This window comes from Anser cygnoides, chromosome Z (assembly GCF_040182565.1).
Source record: "Anser cygnoides isolate HZ-2024a breed goose chromosome Z, Taihu_goose_T2T_genome, whole genome shotgun sequence".
NCBI lineage: Eukaryota > Metazoa > Chordata > Aves > Anseriformes > Anatidae > Anser > Anser cygnoides.
Genome location: NC_089912.1, coordinates 47,195,708 through 47,209,640, shown reverse-complemented (window position 1 = coordinate 47,209,640; position 13,933 = coordinate 47,195,708). Strand labels below are relative to the sequence as shown.

The 13,933-nt window shown below is 37.0% G+C and overlaps 1 protein-coding gene across 1 annotated transcript in view; it reads left to right on the top strand.

The window, feature by feature from the left end:
• Positions 1 to 12,014: 12,014 nt before the first annotated feature.
• The window catches only part of CEMIP2 (cell migration inducing hyaluronidase 2), a 58,420-nt gene continuing 56,501 nt past the window's right edge, over positions 12,015 to 13,933 (top strand). The window contains exon 1 of the mRNA XM_013194513.3: positions 12,015 to 12,137. The gene's annotated coding sequence lies outside the window, so the exon portion shown is untranslated. The remainder of the gene's footprint in view (positions 12,138 to 13,933) is intronic.

Sequence of the window (13,933 nt, the reverse complement as noted above, 5' to 3'; positions counted from 1 at the left end):
CTAGTACTCAGATACAATAATGTTACAGTAGATTTTCACCCCAATCCAATATTGAGTTGGAAATGCGCTTAAATAGGTATGTAAATCAGCTCTATTACATCATACTTTATATACAGTTGATTTTATTTTCTTACCGCCTATCTCTGATTTAGATGGAAATACTTTCCCATAAGTGTTTGAGTGCTTTCATTTTAAAGCGTGTTTCCAGAGCTTCTTTCAGAAATAACACACACAAAGATCGTAGAACTCTGGTGAAAAGTGATATGGATTGGCTGGTAGTACTACAAATTGCAGGTAAATGATCAAGTGTCACCACAAGAACTGACTGCTGGGGAATATTATGACACCGTCTAATTGAAAGGACAGAATAGGTGGCATAGCCACTTTGTTGCTCTTGTTTCTGTTTTGTTGAGGCAGAACAAAAGGCCTGACTAGCACTGTGTTGTCTTCAGTAGATGCAGCTGTGCCAGTTTACAGTGGTGAGTAAAGATTCTGGTCTCTTTGGGACCACTTATGCATTGTTAATTACTGCCAGTTTGTTCCGATTTGTATTTTACACCTAGGTTTTTCAGATGAGTTGTTTACTGAAGGAATTAATATAGCTTTTATGCACAGCCTAGCTTGTATTGAGAGTTATACTATGACAAGAAACATGTGACTGATGTAAAGCAACTCTGAGCTATTGCGGCTTGGAGGAAAACATTTGACATGGCGGTTGTCTTGTCTTTAAACCATCATTTTGGTGAGATTGACAATAAGCTGTTGTTTTGTTATAAATGCAGTTGTCTCATGATACATAAGAGTTGATTCAGCATTCATTAATAGCACAATGTCTTTATTTTACAGAAAATGAAAAGAGCGTTGTGAACCACGTGGTCTTATTCTTTTTTTATTTGTTTAGCCAGATATTTGACAGTAAATTCTTCTCAGTTCTGTAAACCTGGCAAATCACCTTTTAAAAACAGCTTCATTTATATAAACTGTGATTACTCTCTAAAGGTGTGGTCTTTTGGGGGCATGTTTTGAGCCTACGCTATCTCACTCCCAGCTACAGATTTTAAAAAATAAATAAAGCCATGATCTCACTTCTGTTTACTGTTCTCATGTGGCAGCAAAGTGCTCTAAGTGTACGTTCAGTTAGCTACTCTTATTGGTGGATTTCCAAGTTGTGTTACTGTTTTAAGAACATGAAAAATTGTGTGTTTACTTCTGGGCTCTTTTAACTGGACATTATTATGCTACAGAGCTTAGCTACTCAGTACCTCACTACAGAATGTTCCATTTTTTTTTCTCAGTGTATGGTATACATTGCTAGTGGAAGGTAAAGTGAAGAAACTAAGTAAGAAGTAAGGTAAATAGTGTTTGAGAATCAGAGGAGGAAAATGCAACCTGTATAACTAGGGGGCTGATCTCCTTGAAAGCAGCTCTGCAGAGAAGGACTTTGGGGTGGACAAGCTGACTGTGAGCCAGCGATGCACTCTCAGAGCAAAGAAGGCCAACAGCATTCTGGGCTGCATTAGGAGGAGACTTGTCAGCAGTTTTAGAGAGGTGACCCTTCCTCTCGACTCGACGTGGGGTGAGACATCTGGAGTGCTGCGAAGAGAAGATGTGGAGTTTCCATCTTTATGGATACTCAGCTCAGTTTGTGGAACACACCTCTGGGCAACCTGCTGCAGTTGACCCTTCTCTGAGCCATGTGGGTTGGACTAGGTAATCTCGAGATCTCTTTCAGCCTCAGTTGTGCTGTGATTTTCTGAAGTATGGTATGAAAATCTTTTAGATAGTTGGCACTATTCATATTTGTACATCATTGTACACCAGCTCAGAATTGGAGACTTGAATGATAAGGATGATAAGAATTATGTTTATTGACTGCCTCCCACTTACGATGTTTCAACTTTCAGCATCAGAAAAGCATCGAAGACTGCTACAGGAAGTGCCCCTGTATTTTTGAATCCTGAGACAGTTGGTGGTTGATATGCTGCTGTTGGGACTGATTCTAATACCAGAATTTGTACTATAGACAGTGTTATCAGAGCTCGTATTGCTACCCTACCGCTAAAGGAAGGTTGAAAATTATAAACGGGCAATCCTGAAAAGGCAAATGTCTTTGCCTTTGAAAGAGGTCCTGGACCTTCTCACAGGTGGGAATATTGCTGTCACAACTGTTACCTTATGACCTTTGTGTTTAGCAAGCAGTTGATAAGCCCAAATAAGGATAGTGTTTTTTAAATAAAATTGGTTAGTAAAGCTTGATTTAATCCACTTGAATAGTGTTTGTAAAATGCAAGTGAAAAGTTCGTGTTCTCATTGGAGGTGAGGAAAAAAACACACAACTTTGAGCTACCAGCTGAATCAGGCTTGCTCTTCATTTAAATAGTTTGGATATTTGACACTTCAGAAATTATCCTGAAGACCTATCGAGCTGACATAGCATCAGAGTGAAATTCCAGCATGAAATGGCTGTAGAATTCTTGACACGTAGAACAGGTTTGCATTGAGACAATATTAATTGTAAAGAAGCAGTGTTTTCCTTCTGAAGAAATACCGTTGTATGATGATGATAAACTATCCACTGTATTTTTTTTCTTCACTTCTCAGGTAAGACCTTTTGCTCTTTCTTTCTGAAGGATGTAAAATCCTAAAATATTTTTGATAAATTGCCAATAAAAATGCTTTAAAAACAGGATAGTGTAAAAATCCACGTAGTGTAAAAATTTATTTCTTTGCTAGGGAGAAAGGGGTCAACCTTAAAAAGTATTCAGCATCAGGTTTGCTCTAGAGGCGTTAGTAAGGTATTTTAACCTAATATTCTATTTCAAAATAATTAGAAAACCTCAAAAAGATTTTGCTGGCTAGAAGAGGTTTTGTGGTTGGTATTTGTATGATACCTAATGATTTGGTATTTGAATGATACCTGATTGGTATCATACAAATGGTTATGTGATTTTTACAGTGTCCCATTTCCAAATGTTTCTAGCTTACTGAAAGCAAATAGTTTTTTTAATCATCAGCACAGAAGAGAAGATACTGAAGAGATTCTTAATAATGTGATCATCAATTTGTCTTCCTATGGAAGCTGTGCATATTACGTTAAGTAGGTTGCAGTGCCCTTTGTCCTACTAGAGCATAGGTCGTATTCATATGAGTGTGGAATCAGGCTCTCCTATTGGGAACGTTGAATCTTTTTTTCCTCCAAAACCGTGAAGTCAAAAACATTTTTGCCCTACGTTTTCCTCTGGCGTCAGATAAATGGTGGATTTACTGTATTGTTCTGAAAAAGCTGTACCAGTGATCCAAATGAGTTTTAAGCTATAACAGTATTAAAACAGTATTAAAATTTAAGCTATAAAATTTTATAAAAATTTTATATTAAAATTTTATTACAAATAAAAAGATGAAGATAATTTGATTAATAACTCGTGGTACCTCAAAGGCATGCAACAGTAGTACAAGTCTTTCTCAGCTCTCTTTTTAAAGCATTTTTCTTGGTTGGGCAAGTCGTCTGCTTTTGAAGATCATACAGTCCAAGTAGGCTTTAAATGTGAAGGAGTTGTAAGCCGTCCCAGAGAGAGCAAAAGAATGTGGATGCACACCACCAGAAACTTTTTCAGGTTACTGATTTGGAGGCACATACAGTGCTCGGCGATCTTGTACCAGTTCTTGATTGAGTTCCTGTGGCCCATTTGGTAGATGCTGCACTGTTCAGAACAGGATCCATGCTGCTGTCTGCTGAGGTCGCTGGTCTGAAATGGCCTCCCAAATGATGCTATTATGTTTTGTTAATGGGCATGTTTTCATTTATTAGAAGCACTTCCAGGAAAAAATTGAGCAATGTAACCTAAGTGCTGACAAGAGGCATTGTGTTTTTCAGAACGTTCTGCTACACAAGGCAGCACGTGGGTAGTGCTAAATATATGGTTTACTCCTTCATATGGTATTTGGACAACTCTTTTGTGTCATGCTTTACAGAGGAAGGCAGAGTATTGCGTGGTTTACTTAACAGATTTCTTTTTGTGTTGTGGTAACATATTTAGTTAGCAACGAGTTTGAATAAAAGCCGCTACCTGTCAGAGATTTTGTGGCCACTTTAATGACGTAACACGGAACTTGGAATCAGAACAGAAATATAGATAAAGAATAAAATTTTAAAAAATCATATGAATTCCTCTTATGCTGTAGTATCTAGTTGTGCAAACAAGGGAGTTCATAAGTGAACCAAATACTGATTTGTTTCTGATTATTGCTTTGTCAGTGATCAACAACTGTTCTGGGCTGAGTCGTCTTTCTCTTTTTTCTGTGTTGTTTGTGAGGACATGGCCATCTATGAGAATGTATGTGTTTAATAGTAATTTTGTTGTTCTATTTGAACTGTAACACAATTACTGAACTGTAATTCAACTGTAGGCTAAATAATTGGAATAAGTAGTAACCAGGAATCACTTTAATGTATAGCGTTTGTACAGACTACAAGGTGCAGTATGTTTATTTGTTTGATAAAATATAAGGAAATTACACGTTTCCGTAAATCAATGTCAGTTCACAGAAGAATCTAAGTTAGAAATATGTGTGTTATATGTGTATAGTTTTACTGGAGTCAGTCGTGAATGTTTATGGCAGCCAAGGATTTGATTCTTACTCACAGTAAATGATTTAACAGTCTGCGCTTCTTTTCCGTGCTTCTCTTTTATGTTTCAAAGAGTTGTTTTTGTTTTGTTTTCCCTGTTACATAGTATGTAGGTCTAACTAAAGAAGCAATTTTAGTTATCATGATGGGAGCTGATCCACCCTCCTGGGCTTCCATGAAACACAGAGGTCTCTCTGCAAGTCAAAGTTTTATATTATTGCAACTTCTTGCACTATATAGACCGCGTGTAGAGCGGCAGGATATGGGTGGATAATACATGTTTTACCTTAAGCAAGTGTATGGATTTCTTTTTTTGGTTGTTCTGCAATACCCTGTGATCTTACGTACCATAAATGCAGGATTGCTTGTCCTTCTTTCCTTTAATTGCATCACGCTTCTATGTGGGTCAGAAAATGCAGAGTAGCAGCTAATACACTGTAAATGCTTCCTTGCAGTAAGTTCTCTAAAAATATAAGAAATGCGGTAGTGAGTCAGATCGGTTGTCCATCTGTCCCAGTATTCTGTCTCCAATAGTGATAGTCAGAGATGTTATTTAGGAAGGCAGGCCATGCAGACCTTCTTAAATTACCGAACAAGAAATGTTAAAGGGTACATCCAAACTTATGCCTTTTAATATCTGCTTATGTTTTGTCTGTGAATGTTTATGCCCCTTTTAAAGTTGTTGATGCTGTTGTTCTATGACAACAAATGCAATAATTTCAGTGTTCACTGTAAAATAAAAAATAAAAAAATACTACTTTCTTTTCTCTGTTTAAATCCTTCCCTTACAAGTTTCAGTGTCCTCCATTTCTAGTTTGCAGGATTTAATAAACAACAATTCTGCCATCATCTTAGCCATCTTACTGCCTGCCAACAGCTTTCTCTCCATTTTTATTTGTAAGACAAGTACTCTGCCTCCATAATCACTGTAGTTGCTCTCTGCTATGTTCTGTATGAGAAACAGTAAGGGGAACTGCAAAAAGAAACTGCATTACTGAATATATGGCCACATACTTTCAAATAAACTGATAGAGAAGAGCCAAACTTTATAGCATTTAGTACTTGTTGCATATTATGGATCAATACTTTTATAGACATTTTTATTTATTTTTAGAGGTTATTAGGAAAAGGAAGTAACACAATGCTGATACTGTTTCTGCAGTATAATAATGCAGAAAAAAGGAAGGAAGTATGCCAAAAAAGGAAATGGTTATCTTCAAAAAACACTTAGATTTTTTTAACACTTTTTTAAAGCAATAAAGCCATGTGCCTGCACATTTTTTGAGGATGAATTTAAATATTCACCAGTGAAGTTATCTGGTGTATACTGTAACATTTTGATATCTTTTAGTCAAAGGTGTGTGTAAATATAATTCTATAGTGACCCTTTATTTTGACTTTATTCTAAGAAATATATTTCCCTCGGTATCTACATTAATATTTTATTGCTTACATTGCATTGTAGCTGATAATTTCTTATGACATTTTGTATGTGGAAACACCTGGAGTAATGACTTTTTGAAAATGGCAGCAGTGGTGAAGCAACTATATAAGTAACTTCAGATTTCAAGATGCTGTGACTTTTGACTACTAAGTTGCATGTTGCCAGACTGCTAATTGTAATGATTCCTCCTGTAACACTATAATTGAAATAATACGCCCTGGCATGTAATTGCCACCTGTGAGTATAGAAAGCCTTTCTTTGAATTGTCTCATTCTTCAGCTGCTGCTCACAGGCACATACCTGGTTTCTCACCGTGTGTTGTTACTTGCTCCCTCTTTTTGCCTATTGTGCCCTGTCTGCCTGTCCCCGTGCTGGTTTCAGTGCTTCATGACTCAGGGCATCCTCCCAGAAACCTCCCAACCTGCTGCCAGGAGTGGATCAGGCTTCACTGGCGGTGCGCTGCATTGCGCATTTTGGTGGTGCAGAGGACCTCAGGCAGGAAGGGACTTGCTGCAGCGCGTGGTCAGCTATTGCTGCTCTGGCTGGGGGAGGTTTGCTGCCAAGAGAAAGGGTAGCCGGAAGGCTAGAGGAAACAGAACACCACAAAGGCATGTCTCTACTCCCAAGTATTTCTCTTCCCTCCTGTCATGGGAAAAGAAAATAACAGGAAAGAGAGGATGTGGAAAATGTAAGGTCCCAGCGGGGAAAAGAAAAAGGTTAAGGCTGAGGGAAACGGACAATGGGAAGGCCCAATGATGGCTCTGCAAGTAAGATAAAGGGGGTTTGTGGTTAGGTAAAGGAGGGGAAAAAAGGGTAGAAAGACAGAAAAAAAGGGGAGACACTGGGAATATGGAGAGATTGTGGCAGAACTAGACAAAATGAGAAAAAGGAAATACAAAGACAAAAGGAAGTATGAGCTCTGGCTTTATAAAGTAAAGTGTTTTTTTTTTTTTTTTGAATTGAACTAGTCTAAATGGGAGGGAAAATGTACAGGACAGAAAAGTGCCAAATATAACTGTAAACAGAGAGGAAGTAGGAAAATGGAAAAATAAAAAGAGGCAGAAAAGAGAGGAGGGGAATAAACACTACAGATTTACTTTTTTTTTTCTCAGTTCTTGTGCATTGTCACATGTCCTTGGGAGAGTACTTGATTCTGATTAAAAATCAAGCAAACAACCAAAACAGAGTTTTAATGACAGCAAGTCCTCCATTTTTTTTTCATTGATACCATTACTGTACTATGAGTAGACCAGTGGTCTCCAAGCATCTTGGATCATGCAACTCTAAAACATTTTATTTTGAGCAGGCACCCCTGATACATGTATCTATTAATTTATGAATTACATAAATGCACAGCTATACTAGAATATTATGTACATTATAAAAATATACACAAGTTAAAAAGATTAGATAAAGATGATGTTTGCACTATTTTAAATTTATTTAATTTTATTTATTAATGGTACAAAAATATATTCTTCCTATACCACAGTGGACTGTCCTGCACAACCCCTAGCGTGCATGTACCTCTACCCCCACTACTTTGGACACCATTGGAGAGCACTGTAACAAAATGTTTTAAGCTCTATAATGAGGTCTCTGCAAAGTTATTGTTGACATTTCTGGTGGCCTTGGTGATATCACAAGGTACAGAGCTGTCTTGGCTCTTCATGGAAATGGAATCTGGGTGTTTGCAGTCCTGCACAGGAACTGATTCTAATATAGCTATTTAGTACAATAGAAAAACAAATATATGGTCATTCAGTCTGACCATATTTGAATTTTCTAGGTTCTTATTTTGTTTGTACTAGCTAGAAGGACCAAAATTACAGTTTTCCAAAAACATAGACAAACCATTCTGAAGGCAGTTGCCATGATTTTGAAGTTTCCAGTCTTGCTACAACTAATTAGACCTGAAAGTATTTGCTGAAGACATTGAGAATTTTAATCTGTTTGGGCCTTTTATATTCTTAAAAGATTTTTCCCGAAGTAGAAGCTGTAAATCAAAGTGGGTTTTGTAAGCCCTTTGAAGCAGACCTGCAATCAAGCTCCAGTTGCCCAGATAAGATTAGACTAACTGCTTCAGGGGTAACTTTGTTTTCATGTGTTGTATTTTAAATTTCTAATGTGTTTAATGTTACATATTAATGGGAAATTCAAACCTTCAATGATAAATCATACTGTGTTTTCTTGAGAATTGTATGCCTGAAAACACCTGCCTTCATTATGTTATCTTTCCATGTGCTTTCCTGTGGAAATTCATGTAATAAAGGTTATGGGTAGGTAACAGCTGTAAGCAGACAGAGAATTCTGTTTAAATAATACTTCTTCATTTCTGTGTAATAATGTTTACATTTATTTTTTACTGATATACATTTTATTATGCCTAGAAGCAGCAATTCTGTGCACTAATGAACAGCAAACATTGACAGTGAGATACAAACATGCTAAAACAATGAATTTATTAAAGTTATTTTTAGATGAGATTACAGCTAAAAGCATTCTAATTTTGGTTACGCCCTTTGCTGCATATACCCTAATTGCTAGATATTAATACATTAAACATACTAGGATGAAAAAACTTTATTATAGACAGTCTAGCTGATACTGTTCAATGGGGAGGCTCTGGCTTTGAATGCTGTAGGAATATATAAACATCTATCTATGCTAGCAGGAAAATTGGCAAATGATATTACTCTCTTTAGATGAATTTATACTTATGTTTCAAGTATGTACTCCTAGGTCAGTGTGGCTGTCTTTTTCTTTCTTTCTTTCTTTTTTTTCCTGACTTCCTTTTCATTTTACAGGTTTTCTGGACAACGTTAATCAGCAATATTGACTGTCCTTGTTAATGACTCAAGGACCAGAACTGGTAAATCCCAAAATTTGTATTAAATCTTCCTGAGCTTGACCCTTCTGCTGAGAATATGAACTCAGTAACTGTTGCAAGACAGACACTGGTTATCATAGTATTGGACCAAGAAAATTGCCAATCTTCAGTATGCTTCCCCATGCTGGCATCAAGCAATTCCTCTGCACTTTGTTTTTAACTCACTTTATAAACACAAATCCATCATTCTTTTCAAATGCTGGAGAAGCAGTTGAAGTCAACTCAAAGATAAAAGTGTCTGTATCCTGTTAGCTATCTGCTACCCTTTAAGTAGTCTTTAATGATTATACTGTTTGTGAGAGGATACAAGCAGATTGATAGGAAGACAATGCTGTATTGTGAAATAGAAATGATACTATCAATTAGACATTTTTTTAAAATGTTTTCTATAGAGCTGAGTGTAGATAGCGTCTGGAATTTAGTTCCAAATAGAATGCATTCTGTAAAGTTTTATAAGAGATCTGTTTCCCTGAGGATGTTTATGGGCCTTTTCAACAAGGAAGAGCTAGTGAATTCAAGCCCAACCCTATCCGGTATATCAAAAACATATGTTGAACCACAAAAAGTCCTGAGTTTATCCCTCTCCCTCAAGACAAACTATTCCAAATCTAGTACTTCTGATTTACCTCTTGGGTTTTGAACTTTCAAAGGATGTTCAACTTATATTGTTAAGCACCAGCTGCAACACACACTAAAAATACTTATTTGAAAAACTAAAGAATAGATTCTGGTGTAACTATAGTATTCTAGAGAGAATAGAGAGTCTAGAGTCTTCAAGGCAAACGTTGAAACTTCAAGCTGATGAAAGAGGCATGGGAGTTGACTCCACCAAATACTAGATGCACTTGAGTTTGCACTTTTCTTTATGTGGTCCTATTTGCACAACCATTTCTGAGATTCTGCATTCTTGGGGCTTGGAGGTCTTGGCGCGTGCCTGAGGTCGTAACTGATGGGTTGCATTAGGTTACATGGCAGGGAAGATCACAGCTTTGGCCTCACTGATCCCAGGACTTCTCTGACTTTAGGATATTTGTAATCTAGAAGATTTCAGTACTACAACTGAAGTATCAAACATATCACTAAGTGTTGATCAGACATTAAATGTAGCCCTCTCATGCTTTAAATTTACCAGGTCCATACTGAGATGTTTTTCTGTTCTAGCATTATCTAAATATTAAGAAGAGCCTTAAGCTGTGAAGAAGTTTCTCCTAAGCTGACTTCTATGTCCCTTTATTTTATTTATTTTTTTTTTTTCTCCAGTGTCCTTTTATGTCCTTTTATTACTTGGCCCTGAAACAATAATGGCCTTCACCTGACAGTACTGTTCAGATCTTAAATACATCTCTAATTCAGTTTCTAACTCAAGAGTAGTCCAAAGAAAGAAATTGGCTTCCTATGAAGTTTCAGGTAGCTTTCTTTCTCATTGAGGAAACACTGGAAAATTTGGTGAGTGCAAGGAACATCACGTGTATCAAGGTGGAAGTGAAATCCTGTTGAAGGGAGAAAGCAGCCACATTCTCCAGGCAAGCAATTCCAGATCACAAGGCACTGCTCCACTCCGGTTCTGGGTTGGAATATGGTACTTTCAAACAGTGATGGCCAGATATCAGCCATATTAATTAATTAATTAATTTATTTATTTTCCCCTCTCTGCTGGAACCAATTAGGAGTAATCGGAGTAATCACTAATATTTCCCTTTAAGATGTGATTAATGATCTCCAGGATTAGCACCAATGAGACATACAGGAGCCATTCACATCTCAGACCTTTTGTTTTACCAGTCAGCAATCTCTGTCATTAAGTTGATATGCAGTCTGTATTGAGAAACTTAATTGTAGAGCTGCAGGCCTTCCAAGGCAGATATTAAGACAGCCTGAATATATTTGTATAATACTTCACAGGTAAATACATCAAATAAAATAGCATCCCTTTGGGGACTGGGGAAAGTTTGGGGGGAGCGGGGGAGGGAGGGACACAGGACAGAGAAGGGTTGCAAAGGGGGGGGGTAATAAATAAAAGCTTGAATTTGGAAGTCCTAATGAGGCATACATTTCAAAAAAAAAAAAAGTCATTATTACTGAACAGTCTTTTAGGCTTTTTGTATGTAGCAACATGTTACTGAGTATTCACTCTACAGGACAAATAGATCAGATAGTACTGCTTAAATTTTAGTGATATTCTGAAATAACAGCATGCAAAAACATTTGTGCCTGTTATATCACTTTAATTTGTTACCTTGCTTTGAGGAGGATGTTTCTAAATTGAAAGTGGTTTCTATACTGCCTGTCCTTCAGTCAATCTATGATTTATAGATACATTTCTCTGACTCTGAAGAAGTGTTGTCTCTCCCTGGTTACTTGTGACATACAATAAAAATTGTGAAGCTCAGTGGACATAATCTAATACCAAAAATGCAAAATAAACAGGGAAAATGCTTCTACTCTACATTCTTTCAATTAAAATGACCTTGGATAGTACCCAAAATAAAATTAGCTTTAAAAAAAAAAAGACAAAGAAGAGTTTACTTACATATATCTATTTTTAATTAAAAATATTCCCAACACTGTTTCTCCTATTTTGTTTTTATGATTTTCATACTTAATCAATCACACCACAAAGATGAAGTTGCTAAACAATGTACATGTAGGATTTGGGTGGTGGAGGGGGGTTATGCCCTGAAAACCATGAGTTGAAACAGAAATATCAAGAGTATTAAGCTTTAGATAAGTGAGATGAACTAAAAGAACAAACTTGATTATGATCTCTGTAGTTGTGGAATAAGCAATTATTTGTGCATAGGAAGACATTTGACCTAAAAGCATCCACAGCATTGTGAAACAATAGTATTTCGCTCTTTGCCCTTTTCTGTTGGCTGGACTGTGAATCTCTAAGGGTTTATGTTCCAGCCATGGTGCACTTCAAGGGGAGGACCCAAATTTTACCCAGTCTCGGACAGCTTCTTGTTCTGATCAAGCCTGCTGAAGAACACCCCCTTTTTAGAAAGTAGCTCTCATCGCACCCATTTACAAGTTTGTTTTGTTTAACAAGCTCATTTATTGACTCCTTTGTTTTTCATTCTCTAGGATTAAAGCACGGCTCTGGTTCACATCCAGGAGGAAGGTTAGTCCAACGCCTGCATGAAACCGTCTCTGCAGCAGGGGCCAGCAGGAAACTGGTATGTTGCTCAGGCCTCACTGGAGAGTTAGTCTGAATCCATGGGAAGGTCTGATCATTTTGTTGCTCAGCACGGAGTAAGGTTCACCATCTGTGATTCCTTACACATATAATCAATATAAATGTATGCTACAAAACACCACGTGTACTGGAAAACAGCGGGCAAACTGGTCCAGCAGACAGTCTGCGTGATATGTGAAGCCAGCAGGACCCTTTCTGCTCTCGGTATCTGTTGCTGTGCAGACGTTACCTCAGATCATTTAAAGACTTGGTTGTGTGTGGTGCTGTTTTTTTGTTTGTTTGTTCGTTTAGTTTAGTTTAGTGTAGTTTCCTTTTTTTTTTTTTTTTTTTTTGACCCCAATTAGCATTCTTTTCGCTGTGCTTGGCTTAAGTCATGGCTACCTTTTTCATCTTCATAATGTCTCCGGTCTGTCTAATTCAGACAGGAAGAAAATTGCCATGACAGATACATGCTGTTATCTGTATGTTCAGCCTGAAGTTTCAATTGAGAAGTCATTTTCTAAAAAATCTTTGCTGTCTGAGTTTGGGATGCATTGTATATAAACATGTAGTATGTTCACAGCTGTTGGGTGTGGGGTTTTTGTTGTTTTATTTGTTTGTTTGTTCATTTTTGCTCCATGCAGCTTACTCCATTAAATTCTGTGGAGGTAGAAGTTAAATATAAAATGTTGGTATCAGTCCAACATGTACATCTGGCTTGCTTAGCAAATGTACTTCTGTGGCAGTACAACAAGCAGTGGGGGAAGGGAATGGAACCAAAAAGCAAGAGAGAAATAGTAGAGAGAAATAGTAGGTTGGTAGCAAAAGGACTCGAAGGAAAATTAAAGGGGTCAGTAGAAGAGAACTTCCCTGTTATAGTGTTGTCTAACCTTCAGAGTACAAAGAATGGCATGCTTACACTGAGAACTATGTCTTGCCTTGTGCATATTTTGTACTTTATCAGGCATTTTTCCCTTACTTTCTTCCTCTAATTATTTATCTTAACATTAAATGACAGCAATTGAGAAGACAACAGGGAAGTGAAGTTCTGTTTTCTTACACCTTTTTCTTTTCTTTTTTTCTTTTCTTTTTTTTTTTTCTTTCTGGTGTGTTGTGAAGCTCACCATTTTTTCATTGTTCCTTTATATGAAGCTGTTCATGAATGTGTATATCTCAGTAATCTGAGTTTTTGGAGCTCTCTAGAGGATGAGTTTGTAAGTGACCTTTCAGCTTTCCCTTTCAGCACTTATAAACCGTATTGAAAAACATTTCTAAAAGTTAGGTGGCACTGAAAATGTTTGAGCCTCAGTATAATTCCTAGTCCTCCGAAGTACATATGATCACAGGAAATAAAAGGTGATCATAAAATGGCGGAGTTCTTCAGCTGCTGCTGCTGCCTATGCTGCTTTGCAGTTGCAAAATAAAACCAAGGTTTAAGTTAACTGGCTTCATTTTCTACATGACTCATAACAGGAACATGCAATTAATCTGATGAGCAGTTACTTCTTAAAAACTTACAGATCTGGTTGTGGTATTTACCACTTGTTGGGGTGTCCTAAGTAAAATTTATGTGCACAGTTACAGATTCTAGAAAGCTGCTGTTCAGGAATGTAAGGTCTTGGCATTACAATGAATATTACTAAGCAGGTATCAGTGGTGACTAGAAGAAGAAAAATGACTTAAGAGTTCATTTGTGTAGAAGAGAAGAATAAAAAATTAGATTTTTATATCCAGGGTGCCCATATGCTGGAGCCTACTGCAATTCTGGTCCTATTACCTTAAAAATAAATGATGTAT